Below are 21,810 nucleotides of genomic sequence, written 5' to 3'. Positions count from 1 at the left end.
AGGGGTCAGAAGATAAATAACACTGTTGGCCTCCTACTTATATCTTCTGACTTTGAAGGTATTTGGCACGCTCGTTTTCATTATTATTACAGAGCAATACGTGACTATGCTATCTTTAGATTCAACCATTGGCCAGTTGCAGCTTTGGTCTTCCACATGGCAGGAAGCAATAGAAAGACCCCATAAGAAAGTCACAGAGAACTCTCTTTCCCTGCCTTCTTTCTCTTTGTCCACGCCTCTCTTTTCCTTTCTTTCTACAAGGAACAGAACCGTACTGTGTTCCTTTAAATCCAAGTTAACACTGTTTATAAGACTAACCAACATGTCAGGTATAATTAAGAAAAAAAAAGTACGGTCAATTAAATGACACAGAACTGTTTTAAAACAAAATTTCCATTTTGTTCTCATTAGAGTTCACTTAAGCTTCTTTAGACCTAGATGTTTCTTTATCTTCTATTGTTGGCTCGCATACGTAAGAAAGGAAAATACACACAAACTCGGTTGGTGAAGGTAATCCTAAAGCTGCTTCATTCGGTGTTAATTCTCCTTACTAATTCTGCAATTCAGAGTTTTTCTCCACACACGATATTGTTCTCTGTGCTATCAAAAATGTTGTTTTTGCAGCACAAGTGTGCTCCACCATTATCTCTGGATTTTCTTTCAAGTCACAGACACCCATTTCTGCAAATACTGGTAATTGCTTGATCTCAAGAGATCAAAGGAAGGTTTTTAGACAACAGCCAGAATTCATATTTCTCTCTCAGATTATCTTGTAACAGTTTGTTGACTAAAATATGGAAGAGTTGCAATTATCCAGTCATGCTTCCAGAATGTCAACCAAGTTCAAGGTTAGGGGAGCAAAGGCAAAAACAATTATGTTAGGACTTCCACCAGGCCAACCATGATTATTTGATACCATTATTGTAAGATTTCAAAGATGTTAAACTGTAAGTAGGTAAAGTGAGGAGGTGGGGAAGTGTATCCTAGAACCGATGATGTAAAGTTTGTCTGCAATTCCCACTGCATACAGAGCACAGGGTATAGGTTTGGGGTTAGATTCAGGAAGTTGTCATCCCATCATTACTTACTCTGAGTTTTGGTGTCTTCTCATAGTGTGCTCTCACCACGTCCTGCGGAGGCCCCGGACAGTGCTTGTAGGCTGACCCAGTGTCTTTAAAGGGTGCTGCTAAACCACTTCTGGTCTCCAGGAGCTGCGTCACATAACAAGAGCCTAACTTTACATCAACATAGTTTTCATGTTCTTCCTAACATTTCTAATTTATAGCAATTAATTTTTTAAAATTTTATTGAAGCTGGATTTGCCTACTAATGAACGATTAATTTTTAAAGAAATAGATCCATCTCAAAAGGAATCGAGTTTCTTTGTTCTTCTTTCCACTCTAAAGTTTGAACACATCAGACTGTATTAGTCTTCCGTGAACCCTAGCAGGGAATCTGAGCCAGTTACCTGAAAACAGATAGGTGGGAACCTGCTTCTACCTTTCAATTGAAGTGAGGCCAATTCGTATGTTGACTTCATTGGGGTTACATTGGAGGCATTGTTTAGCTGGTTATTCGTACAGGAGCATGAAAGGAAATCCAAAAGGCAGTAAGTGGCACAGTGGCAAAGTGTTTTATAAAGGACAAGCGGTCCCCAAATTGGATAGATTTGTGTAGGATGAGGAGGTAAGGGAAGGACAGAAGAAGAGGAAGGAGGAGAAGGAAACCAGAAAGTGAAAATTATCTCCAAAGAGATAAAATATTTGAACAATGGGCATTCTCATGACTTTCAAACACACATTATATTTGGAATTGGCTTTATTTTTAAAAGCCCCTTAGTGGGGCACCTGGGTGGTTCAGTTGGTTGAGCGTCTGCCTTTGGCTCTGGTCATGATCCCAGGGTTCTGGGATCGAGTCCCATATAGGGCTCCCTGCTTAGCAGAGAACCCGCTTCTCCCTCTCCCTCTCCTGTTCCCCATGCTTGTGCTCTCTCTCTGTTTCATTCTCTCTCTCTCTCTCTCTCTCTCTCTCTGCTATCAAATAAATAAGTAAAATCTTAAAAAAAAAAAAGACCCTTAATCTTTAGGAATAAGCTACTACATTGTGTTAAAACAATAACACTCAGGTCTGCTCCATAAATCAGAATGAATTTTGGTCCAGAAGCATATGATATCTTATTGTGGTCAACTGTTGTTTCATTTTATTACGGAAGACTTCCAAGTTCAAGACTGAGTATCTGACCAAAGCCAGGAAGCAAAAATACAAACTTGACATGCTTCACATAAGGAACAAAAACAACAGAAACATTAGACTCCTTATGTACAGAATATATCTTAAATAATCTATAAATAGTTTTGTGAATTCATTAAATTTTCAGCTAAAAAATATGGAAATGCATCATCGTAGTCCAACCGTGTCAAAAGGGATGCTAATTATAGCCACATTTACCTCCACTTCACTTTGTATTGACTCCACATATGTCTCGTGCATTAGAACTGAACATTTTTAAATGCAGCCAAGAGTTTCAGTTTTGCATTTAACAAAATTTCAAATCCAAAATCCATGGAGACGTTACACCTTTTTTTTTTCACCTAGATAAACACGTAGGAAACAGGTTCTTTCTTCATTCCATCCTTTTGTTGTTAGACACTGCTAAGAATACTAAATGACATTTTCATATTTCATATTATCTCCTCATAAGATAACATGAATCATTTCATACTACCTCGTGCTTGGTAGTAGTTTCCAGTCTAGCTGTCATTTTTCTGATTAATCTTTTTTTTTTTTTTTTCAAAAAGACCCTTTGGACAATTACGAATAGAAAAGAATGTAACAAAATTAGCAAGCTATCTGTATTTCAGGAATATTTTTAATTTCCCTTCTCTAAAAAAAAAATTTCCCTTCTCTACAGTCTTATTATACAGTAATTCTTATATGAGCTAGATGAAGCTGAGATAACAGGTGGACATTGTGTCTGCCATGAGCCAACAACAATATATGATGAGCCTATTAAACTTAGACCAGGCTTTCTGGAATCACCCTGGAAGCATCAGAAAGATCTCAGAAGAACCACCTCCATTACCAAGGGCCATTCATTCTCCTTGGCACCCTCAGGTACTGACTCATAGCTGGAAAAGAGACCTTAGGATGCTTTGGGAGATCCAGAGTGGCCCTGGAATCCAGGCTGTTGGTCCTAGGAAGAAGAGGAATCTCTTCCCTGAGGATTCCCATTTCATCATTCGGTTAAGCTCCAAGATTTTTTTTTTTTAAGATTTATTTATTTTAGAGACAGAGAGAAAGAGAGAGAGAAGAGAGGAGGGGCAGAAGGAGAGGGAGAGAGAATCTCAAGCAGACTCCCCACTGAGCACATAGCCAGACTCGGGGCTGGATCCCAGGACCCTGAGATCCTGATCTGAGCTGAAATCAAGAGTTGGATGCTTAGCCCACTGAGCCACCCAGGTGCCCCAAACTCCAAGGTTTTAGACAACCAAGAGATGGCCTGAGGTTATGTGTGCCCCGGGGCTCCCGAACATGTGCCATCTGTGGCTGGTCCCTGCAGAGAACCCCCACGTCACAGGAGAGCTTCTCCCTCTGAGGGGAAACTGTAACTTCCCTCTCCATTTGCTGACCAGCTCCTCATTTACCAGCCTTCTCTGAAAAGCTCAAGTGTTTCACAGGCCCAGTATAATTAACCCTCCCAGATTCTTCCTCTTTTTTTTCTGCCTTTGTAGTACGGAATTGCCTTAATCTTTCCTTTCCATTCCTCCCTATCTGTTGACATTTTCATCTCTTTACTTTCCTCTTTTCTGTATTATTCTTTCTATCTGGATGCCATGACAGGAAGCCTGACCAGAGGAAGGCCAAAATTAACATATGAGGACCAGATTGAAAGGCTGAGAGACAAGGAGATGGTTGGAAAATTTATAGAGAGAGAGTTTAACAGACCTTTTGGGAATAGGTGTAATCTGCAGTTTGGGATAAAAAGAACAAAAAACAAAACAAAACAAAAAACCAGAGGAAGAACATTTGAATCTCAAAGTTACTTTGGAAAATATAAGGATTAGAGGGGTGTGTGTGTGTGTGTGTGTGTGTGTGTGACCACAAACTTTATCTTTCCTAAATTCTGAGAGTAGCCAAGGGATTAGGACTAAGCAACAGGAATCCAAGCGCTTATTTTGGATCACTCAGTGTCAGCAGCAGAGATGAGCCTAACACACAAAATCTGTGAGAACCATGTTCTGTAATTTTCTTTAAAGACCAAATAACCAAAGGGAGAATGTTCAGTGGGCTCTCACATTTAATCTTCATGAAATTTTTTGTTGATGCTGTCTTCTTACAATCATCTTCACATTTTCATATGCATATATTTTTAATCCCTTGCTGCGCTTCACCGTCTTACAAGGTAAGCACGTTATTGCTTCTTTCCTTCATAAAACCACAAACTTCCTATTTCTGCAGACGAGAAAACTGAACTGCTTTTATTTGTAATCCATTTCTGAACTCTCACTAAAGCATGAACCCCTGCATATTATCACGACCCCAACCTCCTTGCAAATTACTTCTCTTGCCTGAAGAAATAAATGAAGAGTCTTAGAAAAAAAAGGATTAGCATTTTTAGAACAGTGGCATGAACATTTCATATTATAAAACTTGAAGGTAATGCCGCTCTGGACATCACTGCATACACAAAACATTCACCGTTTTTACCAAGGTTTTCCATAAATTTGGCTTCGGGGCAAATTCTTGCCTTTTTCTAGGTGAAAGGGAATGATCAAGTTAAAACCATAAAAGAATTCCATAGTTTCAGCTTTCATATCTAGAATGATTGGAGTCTGAAATAATGAGTTCCAAAATGAAGGGTGCAAATTCTCAGAAAACCAAAACCAAACTAAAAATGGAAACAAAAGAAGAGGGTCATCGAACATTACAGCAAGTCAATTCTCCAGTTTTGCAATTTGCACTCCCTTGGAACTTTCAGATTTTACATAATGTCACATCCAGCAGAAGTGAAATCATTCATCTGATAAAGAATTGTACAACGTCCAGGAATGTGTAACAGGACCGTTGACTATCTTACTAAGTTTAAGTGTCAATGTTCAAAGTTTGATCAGATCTAATAAACCCATTCACTATCTATGAAAACTTTTCTAGGAAAGAAGTTTATATAGTAAAATATGTTTTTAAAAAACCAAGCAAAACACAACTCTGATCCTGGGAATCACCATGAAAAAGCAATCCAGATATTGATATAAGGTGAGAAACATACCTGAAAAAAATGTTTTTAATTATAGTTGACATACAATATTATATTAGTTTCAGGTGTACAACATAGTGATTCCGGATTTATATATGTTACCAAGTGATCGCCACGATAAATCTAGCTACTACCTGTCACCATGGAAAGTTGTTACTATATTTTTAACTAAACTCCCTGAGCTGTACATTGCATCTATACTGGGAATTCAATAATGTTTTACTTCTTTGCTTATCAGCTTCACTTACATTAACAAACAAATAAAACACACCCTGCCCTTTTCCTCAATTAACTTTCCATTCATTCACAAATACCGTGGGCCTTGCCCTGGAATTAGATCTTTCATTCTTTAAAAAGCCTGCTTGACCTGTGAAAGTTTTCTTCGACTAATCAAGGAAACAAAACAAAATGTGAAATAAGCTCCAAAGAATTAAGGCTCTTCCCGTAGGATAAATATGGTCTCTCATCACAGACAGTTCTACAAACCCCTGGGATTGTCCAAAAAGGGAAGATTTCCAAATTTAATTTCCCTCTTAACTGACAGTTAACGAATCCTATAAAAAAAGCTAACTGGTTACCATATGAGAAAGAGAACGGGCGGGTTGGGGGAGAGAAGCATGAGATTTGGACGGAGTTAGACCTCTCTGCTAGGCATCCCTATCTAGTTCTTCTGTTTATAAGGAAGGAACAGCTGTTAATGAATATCAGACCAAGTTAGAAGCCAAAAATCTCTGTTTCTAGGGTCAAACAACTCATGGGCCTTTAAATATTAAAAAAAAAAAAAAAAAAAAGAAAAGAAAAAGAGAAACACACACACACACACAAAACCAAACAAGTTGCACGATCAATGTTATGCTTTAAATAATCTACTTAAATAATCTCAGAGTTGTTTCAGATTTCATTCCTCGAAGTAAAATGAAATCCAGAAACATACGTTTTCATCAAACAACTTGATATGTTTGTAACCTATATATACACTAACAAACAATAAGCGCATATACAGATGTCTGATCTCCAATGTTTTAATATTATATGCACCTGAATCATTAAATTAGAGGAAGTGCTATAGGTCTATTTTAATAGAACATGAAATAAAATCTTTATATACTTCAAGCGGTTGGGATTACCGGTATAGAAATTGATAAATAAAAGTTTAAATCGTCTCGAATCACACTATGTCATCATTTTACAGGCTCTACATGTTTTCCTTGGAGAGTTAGGAGAGCGGACGATAAGCCCCTCTAGGAACCGTGGGCGTCCCGGTATAATAAAGACAGAGCAACCTGAGTGGGAACTGTGCTTGGCTCTTTTAACCACGCTATTTATCACAATAATGAAACTCTGTCAAAAGCAGTGGTCAGGACGATGCATTACACAGCTGAATCATAAAGCATGGTTACCACCAGCACCCAAAGACCTCAAGACTTTGGCCACCTCACAGATAGGCTTGACGTTTGTCCTGCCTTGTTAGGGACGCCTCTGCACTCTCTCAACTATGTTTACAATATTGCAATGCTCCCTTGGGGGGCCTGTGGGAAGCAGCTGGGCTGCATCCAAGGGGATGGTCCCAAGCAGAAGGAGAGCCAAACCAAGAGGGACCGGAACATGCCATTAAAAGTCCTAAGAGAAGGGAACCCAGAAAGGAGACCAGGAGACCATGTGTGGGGCATTTTTTGTGCCCCCCCCCCCCTGGGGCAGGGGGACAGGCAACACAGGGAAGGAAGTCGGACTCAGAGGTGGGTTTGATCACAAACTGGAAAGAATCTCCAGGATTAAGTTAAATGAAGACATTCAGCATGTGGGAGAGACTGAACGGTTCTTTTAAACCCTGGCTGGGCTAAGGCAACTAGACAACACGAAACTCTTGCATTAGCCCTTAGATATGGTTTGCATTACCAAACTCTCTGGACACACAAAAGTCCTACAAAGTCATTGTAAAATACATTTTACAACATATACAAAACTGTGCAGAATTACATAAACTCTGGGGGCCCCTCGGTGGCTCAGCGGTTGAGCATCTGCCTTCAGCCCAGGGTGTGATCCTGGAGTCCCGGGATGGAGTCCCACGTCGGGCTCCCTGCATAGAGCCTGGTTCTCTCTCTGCCTGTGTCTCTGCCTCTCTCTCTCTCTCTGTTTCTCATGAATAAATAAATAAAATCTTAAAAAAAAACTCTGGATATGAACTATAACATAAAAGTCCCACTTTTTCCCAATCCCATTACTTTTCCCAGAGGCATTCAGAGTTAATTGTTCTATGAGCACCACACACATACACACACACACGCACACACACACACGCACAGTCCAGGATATCACAGTCTCCTCATCATGTTAATCCAGACAGATCTGCCTCCCCCTGCTAATGGTTGCACCTGATTTTGAAATATCAAATCCTGTACTGGTTTAACCATGCCCCCCCACCCCTCCACCCCGACCCTTCACATGTCCTTCCCTCCCCAGGTGTTCATTCACTGGGTTTCCACCGTCCTCCTTCAATCCAGCCCCATGTCAAACACATGGTTCCTGTGAAGATGGAAAACACCTCCTCTTTGTGCTCAGGGCTCAGGATCGAGTGAGGGAGGCTAAGACCGAGTTGTCCTACGCATCTCCTTGCACAATGTACGATAGTTGAAAGCCACCTTTAATCCTCTCTGCTCTGGGGCAGGGTGTTCACAGGAAGGGAGGAAATAAACACATAAATAACCGGTTGGCAGCCCCGGATGGCTACCCGGTGCCTGAGCAGGATAGACTAAAAGCCACAGGAGTTCAGCAGAGGGAGCGAGAGGGCCTCACGCCCCATCCCCTTCCTGCAGCACCAGCAGGTCAGTGTCCCCGCAGCAGTGATCCCTCCTCTGTTCTTCCCAGAGGCCTCCTGTGACCCCCCGCCCTTGCCTCTTTCCCCCTCCGCTGCAGAAATGCCTTCACCCACATCCCTGTCCCACTAGACAAGGTCACTGTGGAAGGGGTGAGAACACCCTGGAGCTGCTGTCACAAGGCCTGAGTGTGAAGCCTGCTCCTGTCGCTTTCTTTTTTTTAAGATTTTCTTTTTAAATTCATTCATGAGACACACAGAGAGAGAGAGAGAGGCAGAGACACAGGCAGAGGGAGAAGCAGGCTCCCTGCAGGGACCCCAATGGGGACTCGATCCCAGGACCCCAGGATCACGCCCTGGGCCGAAGGCAGGTGCCAAACCACTGAGCCACCCAGGAATCCCCTCCTGTCACTTTCTAGCTGGGAGTCATTGGGTCATCCCACCTGCCTCCCCACATTTAGCTTCTTCATCGCCAACGGTTGGAGGCTGCTCACCTCGGCCACGAGCTGGGTGTGGGAATTCGATGAGATAATACGGGTGGACGTCCTTTGTTAACAGCCAGGCCTTCCCCGAGCCACAGGTCCGCAAGCATCCATGATGCCCACACTCACATGCTTGCCAACACACCCAGGGCTCCCCTGAGTGACATGCCTGTAAGGAAACTTCAGGATTTGTTTTTGACTCCGAAGGACTGCTAAAGTTTTGAGAGGAAAGTGGGGGAGAGGCATGAGATCATGTAAAGGGGTTGGAGGGCCGTTGGTGTGTTGGGGAACAGCAAGTCATCTGATGGGCTGCAGTGTGAGGCTGACCAAGAAGGAGCAGGAGCTCACAGTGTGGAGGGGGGTGGAGGGCTCAGCTCCTGTGAAGGCCTCCAAAGGCTGGGCCAGGAGGTGTGCCTTAGGGGCCACGGGAGGCGTGGGAGCAGAGGGCTGGTGGGATCAGAGAGAGCGAAATCACCAATTGACAAAGGAGGCTGGTTAAGGTGAATAGGCTCCCTGGGAGACCAGGCCTCAGCCAGGGGGCAAAAGATGAGTTCCCCAGGGAGCCAGCGCCTGCCAGGGGAAACAGAGAGGGATGGAGGTGGCTCAGGGAGATTGGCTGGGAAATCACTGGCTGGATTCTTCTCGGGTGCTGACTGAACTCTGGGGAGGAGGAAAGAAAGACGGATGAGAAGGTTTGATGCTGGACAGTGACCTGGGATTGGGAGAGTGAGCCCACTGAGACCCAGAGAACAAGGGGGTTGAGGGACAGTGCACTCTGGGATGTGATGGCAATGGAAGAGAACCCAGAGAATGTGGCGGGCCATAAACCAGCCAGCAAGGCAGCAGCCTACGGGATGGGTAGCGCCCCCACTTTCCCACAAGCCTCGCTGACTCAGAAGCTGGGTAGGAGCATGCGTTTACATTCCCTGTGAGCACAAAGGGTACCCAGAAAATTAATAGTGAAAAGTGGACTCGAGAAGAATCTCAAATCTTAAAGGAACAAACAGTTTTCAGGAGCCCACTTATTAGAAACAATTGACTTGCTGATTATAATTTATTCTCAGCTGTCTCTTCTACTCATGAAAGAGTTTCCTTCAAAGGATTTGGCTTAGAAACTTTATTAGCTATGTTTCAATGACCGTATATCCTTAAAAGGAATCCAGATGCATTTCTTTACAAATAATCTTCAATTCAGAATTTTACCAGTTCAAACTCACTTTGATTTCTGATATGTTTGAATAAATAAAGCTATGCTGCAAAGCTAATCTGTTTCCTGAGGATTGGAGAAATAACTTGGGAATCCATCGTAAAGCACTGGTCTCTGGAAAAACCCAATACTTTGCAGCCAGATGTCTCCCAAAGCTCCATCACTGAGAAAAATCCTTCATTTGCATTATTCACCAAAGGAAACGAGAATTTCTCCCCGTTGTCAAAACGAATAGAAATTTTTCTATTTTATGTGGGTTTGCTCCATTTCATCTTATGATCTGCTATTACCTATACTGAAAGCAGCAACAAAATATAGTTCACCATAAAAACGAGAGTCATTTAAGTATGAATGAGAGCTTGTAATGGAAATGGATTCTCACATTGGGACACTAACTAGCACAGGGAAAAGTCAACGGCTAAGCCCCAGACTTTAACATCTACAACTTTATGTTGCCTCCCTTGTTATAACTACCGCCACCATTCAGGAAAAGTATTTTCAAGGACTCACTAGAATTTTTGTGACTTTTATAATTGATATTACATAATGAACCTTCTTGCGAAGTTACCTACATAGTTGGAAATAATCGTATAAGATCTTAATACGGTATACAGTTGGGGTGTTTATTGTACTCAAGAGCAGCAAACATGTCTGTTGAGGGTGGTGAAAGCAAACACTTTGGAAGCAATCCTTCCACATATGTAATGGAGTGTCAAGAAATTGATGGTCTTTTTGACCAGTTTATTTCTAGCAGCCACTGAGACTAATATCTAATGTCCTTCTTCTTCTTCTTCTTCTTCTTCTTCTTCTTCTTCTTCTTCTTCTTCTTCTTCTTCTTCTTCTTCTTCTTCTTCTTCTTCTTCTTCTTCTTCTTCTTCTTCTTCTTCTCCTTCTTTTTTAAGAAAAAGAAAAAAGTGTTCCCTGTAGAAATCTAGTGAGGTCTGCTGAGGATAGAGGAACATTGGCACGAAGGTGTGCCAAGTGAGTGAGAGCCATAGAGGTCTCTGTCTTTACTCCATATGGTCTGAAGTGAGATGGGATTTCAGATCATGGCCCGAGATGGCCAAGGATCTCACAAAGCTCCCGAATGAAAACTCCAAACTTTTGCATCAAAACCTCAAATGCAGGCCCAGTTCACGGAGAGGTTTGCTGGAGCTCACAAAATTCCGAATGAACCTGCCTCAAGTCCTAAACTAGGTAAGGGCAATTTCAAGCGAACTTGAGGTGAATTATGGTTTCAGACGGCAATCAAGCAAAACTCAGTTTCAGCTGTGTTTCTGTGTAAAGTAAGGGTGAGAATCAACATAAGCCAGTAACGTGTGGCCCCTCTCAACTTCTCACAAACCTCATACCAACAGAAAACATGAAACCTCCAGCCTCTCAAGGTCACAACGTTTTCGTAACAGGTGGGGCTTTTGCCTCATACAGAAGTAGACACTAGCCGCCACTCTATTTCAGGGGCAGGGGGGCTTCAGGATTCCTGAAACAAAGGAGGAAGGCACTAATGTTCTGAACGTGTTTCATATGTGCTGGCAAAGTACCTCATCCTATCCTGAAATAACACTTTGTGCTGGTAGCTTGAACAGAAACTCAGCGCGCTGGGTAGACATTAGACATTGTTCCGAATCCTCTAGCTATCAGGATACATGCTTAGTCTCCCATTTCATGATTAGAGAAATCAAAAGGGCCAAAATTCTGGGTTATTGATTTTTAGGCCCAGAATTATGTGCCCACATGGGTCATTTGAGCATCAAACCTGGGGAGTTCCTTGACCCTTCCCATACTTGTCCTGCCTGGGCTGTCTCTTTAAAAGATGTAGACAATAAGATTTTGTAACTTCTTTTTTTGGAAATATTTTTATTTATTTATTCATGAGAGACACAGAGAGAGAGAGGCGGAGACACAGGCAGAGGGAGAAGCAGGCTCCATGCAGGGAGCCGGAGGCAGGACTCCATCCCTGGACCCCGGGATCATGACCTGAGCCAAAGGCAGATGCTCGACCACTGAACCACCCAGGTGCCCCAAGATTTTATAACCCCTAATGCTGTTATGAGTCCCCCACAGAAGGCGGGACAGAATTTGGGGAGAGAATTGAGGAACTGGCTCTTAGAAACAGAATTGCTTCTGGGGAGGCAAGAGGAGTCTGTGTCCTGGCACAGAAGGGAAGCAGGATTGCCAGAGCAGAGAACGTTTATTGACTTGAAGGCACGTGTGTGTGCACGCTTGTGCATGCGTGTGCTTGCGCACATGTAATGCATGTACACACGCGCAGGAAAGTTAAAGAAAGGAAAGCAATCACACTGCTGTGGCAGACATAGGGAGAGACTGAACTACAAGAGCCACCGTGATTTCCCTAAGGACAGTTCAGGAATCACCTGAGATCTTGTTATGGCCAGTGAGTGTGTTGAAGGATGCCGGGATCCCATTAGACACAAGGGTTGGTCCTTCCACGCCGCAAGACACCTTTCCTTTGTTGCCATCACGACTCATATTTTTTGCTTTCTCCCTCCCTTGGTCTAAGCGGCCCGGCCAACTCCAGCAGCGCAGATACAACACACTTTCCCTCCCCTGCCCATCCCACCAGTGTGTTCTTCATTAAGAGTGGGTTTGGGAGAATTTGAACAAGCACAGGTCGAAGGACTAGCTTAAAATTTGAAAGTTTAGGCTCTGAGATCTCTAGGGGACCCCATGACCTACCAGCCTTTCTGAGTTTGAAGGAGCCCGAGACAGAACAGCTCACAAGTAACGGAGGACATGGGCTGTCTGCAATCTCCCTGAAGGTGGGGAGGTACAGATGCCATTCACAAGCTAGATTAATTCTGTCATCTCAACATATAAGCACAACTAGCATATCTGGCTACAGAAGGAAGGTAATACTTTTAACTCTTGGGGCAAGGTTCTCAGATTTGGGGCACGCATGTGATTTTGTGGAACTTTTCAAAACAAGGATCTCTGGATGCCACCCTTGGAGTTCTGACTCATTGGGTCTGTGTTGGATCAGTGGGACCCACCGCTGGGAATTCTGATGTCCGCTTTCCATAGTGAATGTGTTCCTCCAGGCATGCTCAACAGAGGTAGGTCTCCACTAGTGTCTTCATTCCATTTCTCAAGAGGAAAAACAATTCACTTACAATTCTAAAACCGAGCAAGGAAAAAGCAAGCATGCTCTTGATCTTTTAGCTACTTTGGAAAAAGGCAATCAAACATGGCAATAAAAATAGGGAGAGAGGAAGTCAGCACCCATAATATAAATTTGTAGGGAGTTTCTCTTAATAATTACCTTTTAAATACATGATTTACTTTCATCATCATAACCGTTGATCATGACAACTTGTGAGATAGGAACTATTATAAGAGTTGAAGAAAATGAGAAGCTCAGAAAGTTTATGTGGTCAGTCCAAACTAGTAGGTGACTAGTCTTACAAAAATGTGAATAAATTTTAAAAAATAATAAAATAATAAATTAATTAATTACTTAATTAAAAATGTGAATAAACTATAAGAATACAGGTAAAAATGACAAAGGGAGAAAATAAAATAACATCTTAATGGAATGCACTTGCACGTGTTTAATTTGTATGAAGAACGTCACAGTGAACAACCAGAAGGACCCTCAAGTCCTGCTTTCTTCTCGAGCCAGTCAAGAAATTTCTAAACATTAAATGGGTATTCGAAATACAGTCTTGAAGGAATAATGCTTTGCTTGGTGACTTGTTACTATTCAGTAACATCGTGTTCAAGAAAGTCTTCAGATACTAATGTCCTCCATCCCTCCCATCGCCACTGAAATCTCATTTCTTTCTTCTAGATCTTTTAATATGTCCCAACTCTAGGGTTCCCAGGGTATCCCTTAAATCACAGAAAATGATTATTAGCAATCGTGAATTTCGCTTACCAGGGTCATTAAGTTACCTTCTTTAATACTTTCAGTTAATGTAACATTTCTGATTCTGGTGGTGCTCTCCTCTGAAATACCTCAAATTCTCATATTCTTCTTTAAAACAGAAAGACAAATTTGACTTTTGGTCTAATGTTAACAACCTCATGCCACAGCATCATCAAGGCTATTAATGCTACAGGTGCAAAGCTGTCCTCTCCAAAACAACACTGTTTCAGTGATGTCTCTGAATTTTCTTACATTTCTTACTAGGAAACATATTTTTAGTTAAATTAGTGCCAAGAAAAAGAATGCCAGGATGGTGTACATGGTGTTGCTTCAACATTTCCTCTGGTTGCAGGAAAATTAAACAAGTTTCAGTATTGTACTTTATTCGTTACAAGAAAAATGGGTCTACATCTTATTATCATATTTATGTGGTTCTTCATAAACTAAAATTTCTTTGATTTCTTTCCTCCTCTTTTCCGATTCTTCACCTGTTCCCCAAATCCAGTTCACCCTACAGGTAAGATTCCCGTTTCTGAGAGAAAGTGATATTCCCGTTTCTGAGAGAAAGTGATAATGCCAGCTAAATTTCAAATTTCACTTTTCCCCTACTTCTGTGATATACAGCACCCCACTTCAGTGCTTAACGACTTTCCTTTTTGAACAGTTTCCTCAACAATGAAGCTTTACTTGAAACCTAAAGGATTAAGTTGTCGTGTTTCTTTTTATCGGCAAAACGCTGATTAGCCATTTTTCATCTTACAGGTACAGGGCTCCATTAAAACTGGAAATCATTACCTTCAGTAAATCGCACAGAGCGTTCTTTGATAAAATGAAAAATTAATTACAATTTCCTTTTCTTTGTTCGGTGAAACATATTTTTCTAGTTTCAGCTTTTAAGATAATATCCCTTGTTGGGTTTTGGGTTTTTGTTTTTTGGTTTTATTTTTATTTATTTATTTATTTATTTTTTTGGTGAAATCATTAATCATAGGTAAGACTGCTTTTCAGAGATGGGACACGTGCAGCTTACATTCTCTGGTCTAAGGGATGCAACAACCCTCCACAAACCTCTAAACATCACAAAGTAGGACTCGAGTCCGCCTTAAGTTAGCATATTCTCCTCTGTGGGTAACATTTGCTACAGGAAAAAAAAAAAAAAAAAAAAAAAAAACCCTGACCGGTAGAATTATCAATAATCACGTTCATAATGTTAATGAGACCCTACAGTTAAATGACGGAGACAATTAGTTCACACCATTTTGGTTTATTTCTTTAGCAGGGAGCATTGTTGAACATGTCAGTCCCGAGAAACAGAAACAGCCGTGAAGAGGCTTAACATTACTAATAAAACAATCAGTATCAAAATATTTTATGGAACAATTTGTCCGTGTTCATCCACTCATCTGTCAGCTCGATGATTTGCTTATTATGTGAATTAACTCCCTAATCGCTCTGAGATCGGATTCCCTGACACCGGCTAACTGCTCCCGAGCCGGGCTCCGTCCTGCGTCTGGGGGCGAGCGGCCCACCTGAGCGCGTCTGCGGGCAGCGCGCACCTGCCCCGGGGGCGGCTCGCGGGTTAGAGCTCCGGGCCGGCCGGGCCCCACGCCGCTTCCCCGCCACCCTCCAGCCCTCCCCTCTTCGGAACGGCGGGGTTTCGTTTCTTTGTGTTTTTTGTTGGTGGTGGTGGTGGTGGTTTTTATGGGTCTGAAAATATAGATATTCGTAAATTGCATTCATTGCATGTTGCATTCATTAAATGCAAATGTCAGTCCTCAGGTTGCGCGGGTTTGGTGAGGGTCCCACGGTCCCGCGCGCGGGCGCAGCGGGGCGCGCACAGGGCTCGGCAGCTGCAGCGGGACAGTTAGGGACCCTCGGCTCCGCCCCCGACGAGCCCGGGCGCCGACGCCGCCGCCGCCGCCGCCGCCGCCGCCGCCGCCGGGGGGAGGGGCTCCCCTGGGGGCACAGCCTGCGGGGACACCCTGGGGGGGCCCGGGAGGCCGCTTCGGGGGCAGCCCCCACCCCCAGCCCCCAGCCCCCAGCCCCCGGCTGCCCGCGCTGCGCTCCCCATGCCGCGAGGTCCGGTGTCCCGCGCGGTCGGCGGGGCCCGGGGTGGGGGGCGCGGGGCCGCTGGGCCTGCACCTCCAGGTGCCCGGGGGCGGGAGCGGCTGGGTGGGGGGGGGAGACACTCAAAAGCCATTTTATTTTTTATTATTATTTTTTAAATTTATTTTATTTATTTATTTATTCATGAGAAACACACACAGGGAGAGAGGCAGAGACCCAGGCAGAGGGAGAAGCAGGCTCGGTGCAGGGAGCCCGATGCTGGACTCGATCCCTGGTCTCCAGGGTCACGTCCCGGGCTGAAGGCAGGTGCTCAACCGCTGAGCCCCGCAGGCATCCCATACAAAAGGCATCTTAAGCACCGGAGCAACCAGTGGATCATTCGCGACACCGAAGGAATATTAAGGAGCCGCAGCCTCCACCTGCCCCCGCGGACGTAACATTATGTATTTGTGCTCGCAGGTCAGCTTGTCAGCCTTTCCTTTATAAATTCTGCACACATACACACCCTCCCCCATATCCCCACCCTCATCCCCAAGGCCCAGGATTCAGCCAGTGGGTTAAACAACAACACCCCCCCCCTTTAAAAAATGTACAGCAGATTTCTATTTGTAGGAAAATCACAAAGGGCACACACTCCTACAAATTGGTATTTAAACCGAATCTTCTAGGAATGTGCTCCAAAGTCTGTCCATGCCCATCATTCCAGATGAATAAGCCTAGCGATTCTGGAACATGAACTTCTCCAGGACGGAGATAATTTTGGAAAGGAACAGAGTGGACCTACTGAGACCCATCCGTTTACTTATCAGAAACTTTATGGCTGATCATAATTGGAGAACAAAGCAATGCAAGGAATGTCACAGGCTCCTTAGATCTTGGTATCCTGTCTGGGCAAATATCCAGGGTTTGACACTACAGAGAAAGGGACAGCAGATTCCCAAGAGTAAATAGCACATGCAAAAGAACCTTTGAAAGAACATCATTCAGTTAAGTGGGTGAATAAGTGAACGAGTGAGTTATTTTTCATTCAATGAATATTTGAACCAACTTCTGGTAGAAAGGGCAGGAAAGAATCGGGCAAGGAATAGAATATGAATAAATTCAGGGCTCCCACCCTCACAGATCATCCAGTCTAGTGATTGGAGACTGGAAGAAAGTTTAAACAGTGCAAGAGGTAAAAAGTGTAAATGCCTGAAGATAGGAGCTAAATAAAATCTTGGGAGTTTGGGGAGGTGGGATCCCTCCCAGCTGAAGGACTGCCTTTTATTTATTAAGCTCACTCTGGCCAGACTTCAGCTCTGTCCTGGGCTCCAGGTTAAGTGAAGGAATTTGCTAAAGGTTGTTTCCCCATAAGACAGTCCTTGATATGGGTTTAGCATGCTGCCTCTTCTAGAACCTTCTGTATGTTCCCTTCCATGAGCTTTAAATCATCACTCTCTTCTTTTTTAAGTTTCTTGAACACTCATTTTTGGGGTCAATTCCTATAAATTGAGGCTGAGCTGAGGAGACACAATCAAATGGAGTTAAAAGTTATGAGTTAAGTATGTTTTACTTATTACTTCTTTCCAAAAGGGATATGGGTGGTCCATGACTAAAAACACACCATTTCAAATAAATTGGTAAAACCAAAATAGAAAACCAGAAAAGAAAAGGGCGGAAACTTGAAATAAGGCAACCTCAAGAGTTAACATGATTAGTGAGATCAAGCTTCAGATTTGGCTCTGAGCTCCTTAGCAGCCAAGGTAAAGAAAGAAAAAAAAAAAAAAAAAAAAGAAAAGAAAAGAAAGAAAAAAAAAAAACCTTAACTGACATCAATCTTGCTGTTGAAAAATGCAGAGAATGCCTATTTTCAAGTGAAACTAAGTTATAAAAGACACTTACCATGTGGTCTATCCTAAAGGGCACTGAGGAATGTAACAGGTAGTGTCCTAAGAGAAATATTATAGAAGAAAAAAAAAAAAGACAGGGATATCACAGCCCTGTTTTCTGTAATAACCTCCCATAAAAATGAAGACTTGGGTAAAGATGAGTCTTTGTAGACTAAGCTCGTATAACTCAGTGTTTGGGTGTTCACCCTTGAACACTAAGTAACATACCCACTAGGCAGTCTTCTCTATATAACACTCCTCTCAGCTGGAGCCAAATAATTTAAAATTAAGATTATTCCCTTTGGCAGGAGCCCAGAGTGTTGGTATTACTTTGGACCATAGAGTACAGATTTACGGGCTTTGGATAACAACTGCGCAAATGCTAAGTTTGTCATCCTTCTACTAAAGAGGCAGAAGCAAATCAGTGTATTCACACCAATGAAGACCACCCGAGTTTTCCTCAGAGTAGGCTGCGGGGCATCTCGAGGGTGAGCCAAAATTTTCCTTAGGAAGTTGCTTTGAATGTGCTCCAGCACTTGAACAAATGTTTAATTGAGTCCCTAGAGCTCCACACTGTTTTGGCATGGAAAATATTTCAAAGCTGGTGTTTCCTAATCACCCACAGTGGCTGGAGGAAAACATCAGTGGGACGGCCCCAGCAGCCCTGACCAAGGGACTGAACTTTCTGATGGAACTCCATGGATGAGTTCCTTGCAAAATGAAGCTGAATGAATGGAGACTAGCTCCCGTAAACAATTGGCTTAATTTTACTAAAGTGAAACCATTATTTTTGACAGCTGTTAGATACCGACAGCGACTACTTTTTTTGAGGCCACTTCTGGTTCGTGATAATAAAACAATGTCATCAGACCAGAGGAAGATATTTATCTTTCTATTTACTATGGCAGGGGAGCTTTTAAGCCAGAAGGGAGATCATCCTGTTTTATACCCCTCAAAGGGTTGTTATCTGATCTGTTAGAAGACTGTTTCTGCTTGTCTTGATTCTTATGGGGGCCGTTGGAATGGAGGGGAAAAAACATCTTTTTATTGTAGTAAAATATACTGCCCATAAAATTTACCATTTAACCACATTTAAGTGTACAGCTCTGTGGCATGAAGTAGATTCACGTTGTTGAATCTCCATCCATCTCCATCCATTTCCAGAAACTCTTCATCTTCCTTCATTGAAATTCTGTTTCATTAAACACTAACTTCCCATTCTTCCTCCCCCAGCCTCTGGCAACCTCCATCCTACTTTGTGTGTCTGTGAATTTGACTATTCTAGATAGCTCACATAAGTGGAATCAAACAGCATTTGTCCTGCCATGACTGACTTTTTTTTTTTCACTTAGCATGATGTCTTCAAGGAGAATTTTTTTTTAAAGAACATTTTTAATGAATAATCCACGTGGCAACCGTACATTGTGGTGCATAACCAGCTCCTATCCACGCAACAAAGAGTTGATGGAACCTGCAAACCATCATCATTGTTCTAGGCGGGTTTCTCCCCAGAGAGATAGGCAATGTGTCCTTGCACGCTAAGAGAGAGCAGCTATGTCTGTAACCCACTTGCTCTGTAGATAAAACATCAGACTGAGAGGCTCAGAAATACAGAAAACTGGAAAAAACTTTCACAGAAATTAATAAGTATTGTTGGATTTATAATGCAACAGATTTGCTGCAGCAATTTGCTGATAGATCATTATGAGTGCAAACAGGCAAGATCCTACCAGAGGGGTTGTATGAAAGGAATAATTTGGTGAAGACTGGCACACATCAATCAGGACGGGCCATAATCAGTTCTTTTTATTTATTTTTTCATTATCAGTTCTTCTTTTTTTTTTTTTTTTTTTTATGATAGTCACAGAGAGAGAGAGAGAGAGAGGCAGAGACACAGGCGGAGGAAGAAGCAGGCTCCATGCACCGGGAGCCCGATGTGGGATTCGATTCCGGGTCTCCAGGATCGCGCCCTGGGCCAAAGGCAGGCGCCAAACCGCTGCGCCACCCAGGGATCCCTCATTATCAGTTCTGATAGTGTTTCAGTGGTCTGTTGTTGTGAACAAATATCTCCCAAGCCCAAAAGTTTAAAACAATCCTTTTTACTTTGCTCGCTATTTTGTGGGGCAGGAATTAGGGGATGGATCACCTGGGCAGGTCTCTCACAGGGCTTCTTACATGGTTGTGCTGAGATGTCAGGTGGGACATCCAACACGACTGGACAGATGATATTGGCTTTTGGTCGGGAGCTTAGCCACTGCATGTGTCCTCTCCAGCATAGCAGTCTTAGGGTACTCAGGCTTCTTGCATAGCAACTGGCTTAACCTGGAGCACACATTCTGGGAGAGCCAGGGGGAAGCTTCATGATTTTTTTTTATGATTTAGCTTTGGACATAGTAGAGTATCACTCTTGCCATCCCTTATTGGTCAAAATAAAGTCCAGATTTGCGTGGAGCAGATACACACTCCACCTCTCAATGGGAAGAGTAGCAAAGGATCTGTGGCTAATTTTAAAATAACCTCCACCTATAGCAAAATATTTTCACACAATTATAATCAGTGTTAATCAGCTGTGCTGTGGCAGGATGAGCTTGTAGGACCAAATCCAAGAGGTGTCAAGAATCTAGAAAATTTTATATAGCCGTTCTGTGACTTTAATGACCTTTTCTCTGTCTTCCTCACTTAAAAAAAAAAAAATGTGATGACTGTAGCTCCAGCATCCATCACGGACCCTGAGGCAGTCTTGGGAATGGAAGCCACCTAATATGAATAGCGGAACAAAAAGGTAAAAATGAGTCATTGATGGCTGTGGAGCCACCAAATCTGACCTGGACAGGCTTTGTCAAAAGGAAGAAAAAAAAAAAAAAGGTTCTGTCTTGTGTTAGCCAGTTATTTCTGGTCTCTGGGACCTGAAAACAATCCCTAAATGCTACCCCTTTCAAATGCTCTAAGTAGCTTATAGGTTAGGAGTCTAGAGAGACTTGGGAGAAGCTAAGTTGAAGATTAGGATGGTAAAGAAATGGACATTTGCCACGTGAAATTTATCCATTTCAAGCAGCAAAATGGACTCTTAAGTATCTAAAATATCATCCAATAGTTATCGATTGAGTGTGGAAGAAAGACAAGTAAATAGTCACAACCCTGAGCAATAAATGCAAAAAAAAGGGAAATATGTGTAAATTACTGTGGTTGGACAGTTAATGGGGTGATTCATTTGGGCTGACGGAATAGTGAAGTTGCAAGAGGTAGTGACGTTTGGGTTGGGTCTTGAAAGATAAGTAGGAGTTTATAAGGTGAGTAAGAAAGTGGAAGAACATTCCCAGTAGATGAAACAGCATGTGCCAAAGCCTGGAGGTGTGAAATAGGTCCGTGCTTTGTAAGCCTGAATATAGTCCAGTGTTTCTGGAAAATACTATTTTGAAGAGTTTGGATCCTTGAAGGCAGTTAAAGCCAGATTGGAATCCCAGCTCTGCTACTTGGTAGCTGGAGGGCCTTGGGCAATGGCTAGTCAACACAAGACTGGACCTCATGGTAGAGAAGGAGGGGGCTGCTGAAAGGAGAAAAGCAGATGTGGGTTTTTGAAGATCACTCTGATGGTAGCCCAGAGGATGAATGAAGGAGTGTGCCAGGGAGGTCAGAGACAGGTTAGGGCACAAGAAACACTGAGTGCCTCTGATGTCTCCACACTGAGACACTGATGGCTCAGCAATGAGCAAAAGCAAAGTCTCTGCCTTTGTGGAGTTGATTTCCCTGGGAAAACAGGTAATAAACAAAAAAGCATATCACTCTATGAGGTAAGTGCAGAAAAAGTTGAGTAGAAAGGGAAGGGGTTGACTGCTTTATATAGGCTGATTGGGAAAGGCATCCTGAAAGGAGACATTCGAGTCAAGAACTGAGAGATGAGAAAGAACAAATACACATCCTAAAGGGGGGGCAAGCTTCGCAGATTTGAGAAGGAGCAAGATCAATTCGCCCAGAATAGGGACGCTTGGGTGGCTCAGCAGCTGAGCTTCTGCCTTCGGCTCAGGGTGTGATCCCGGGGTCCTGGGATCGAGTCCCACATCGGGCTCCCTGCAGGGAGCCTGCTTCTCCCTCTGCATGTGTCTCTGCCTCTCTCTCTCTCACACTCTCTCTCTGTCTCTCGTGACTAAATAAATAAAATCTTAAAAAAAAATTTGCCCAGACTAGAGCCATAGGGGCCCAATGTGGTAAAGCTGATGGGAAACTGGGAGGTCCT

The sequence above is a fragment of the Vulpes lagopus genome, chromosome 5, assembly GCF_018345385.1.
Source record: "Vulpes lagopus strain Blue_001 chromosome 5, ASM1834538v1, whole genome shotgun sequence".
NCBI lineage: Eukaryota > Metazoa > Chordata > Mammalia > Carnivora > Canidae > Vulpes > Vulpes lagopus.
This window is presented reverse-complemented; position numbering follows the sequence as displayed.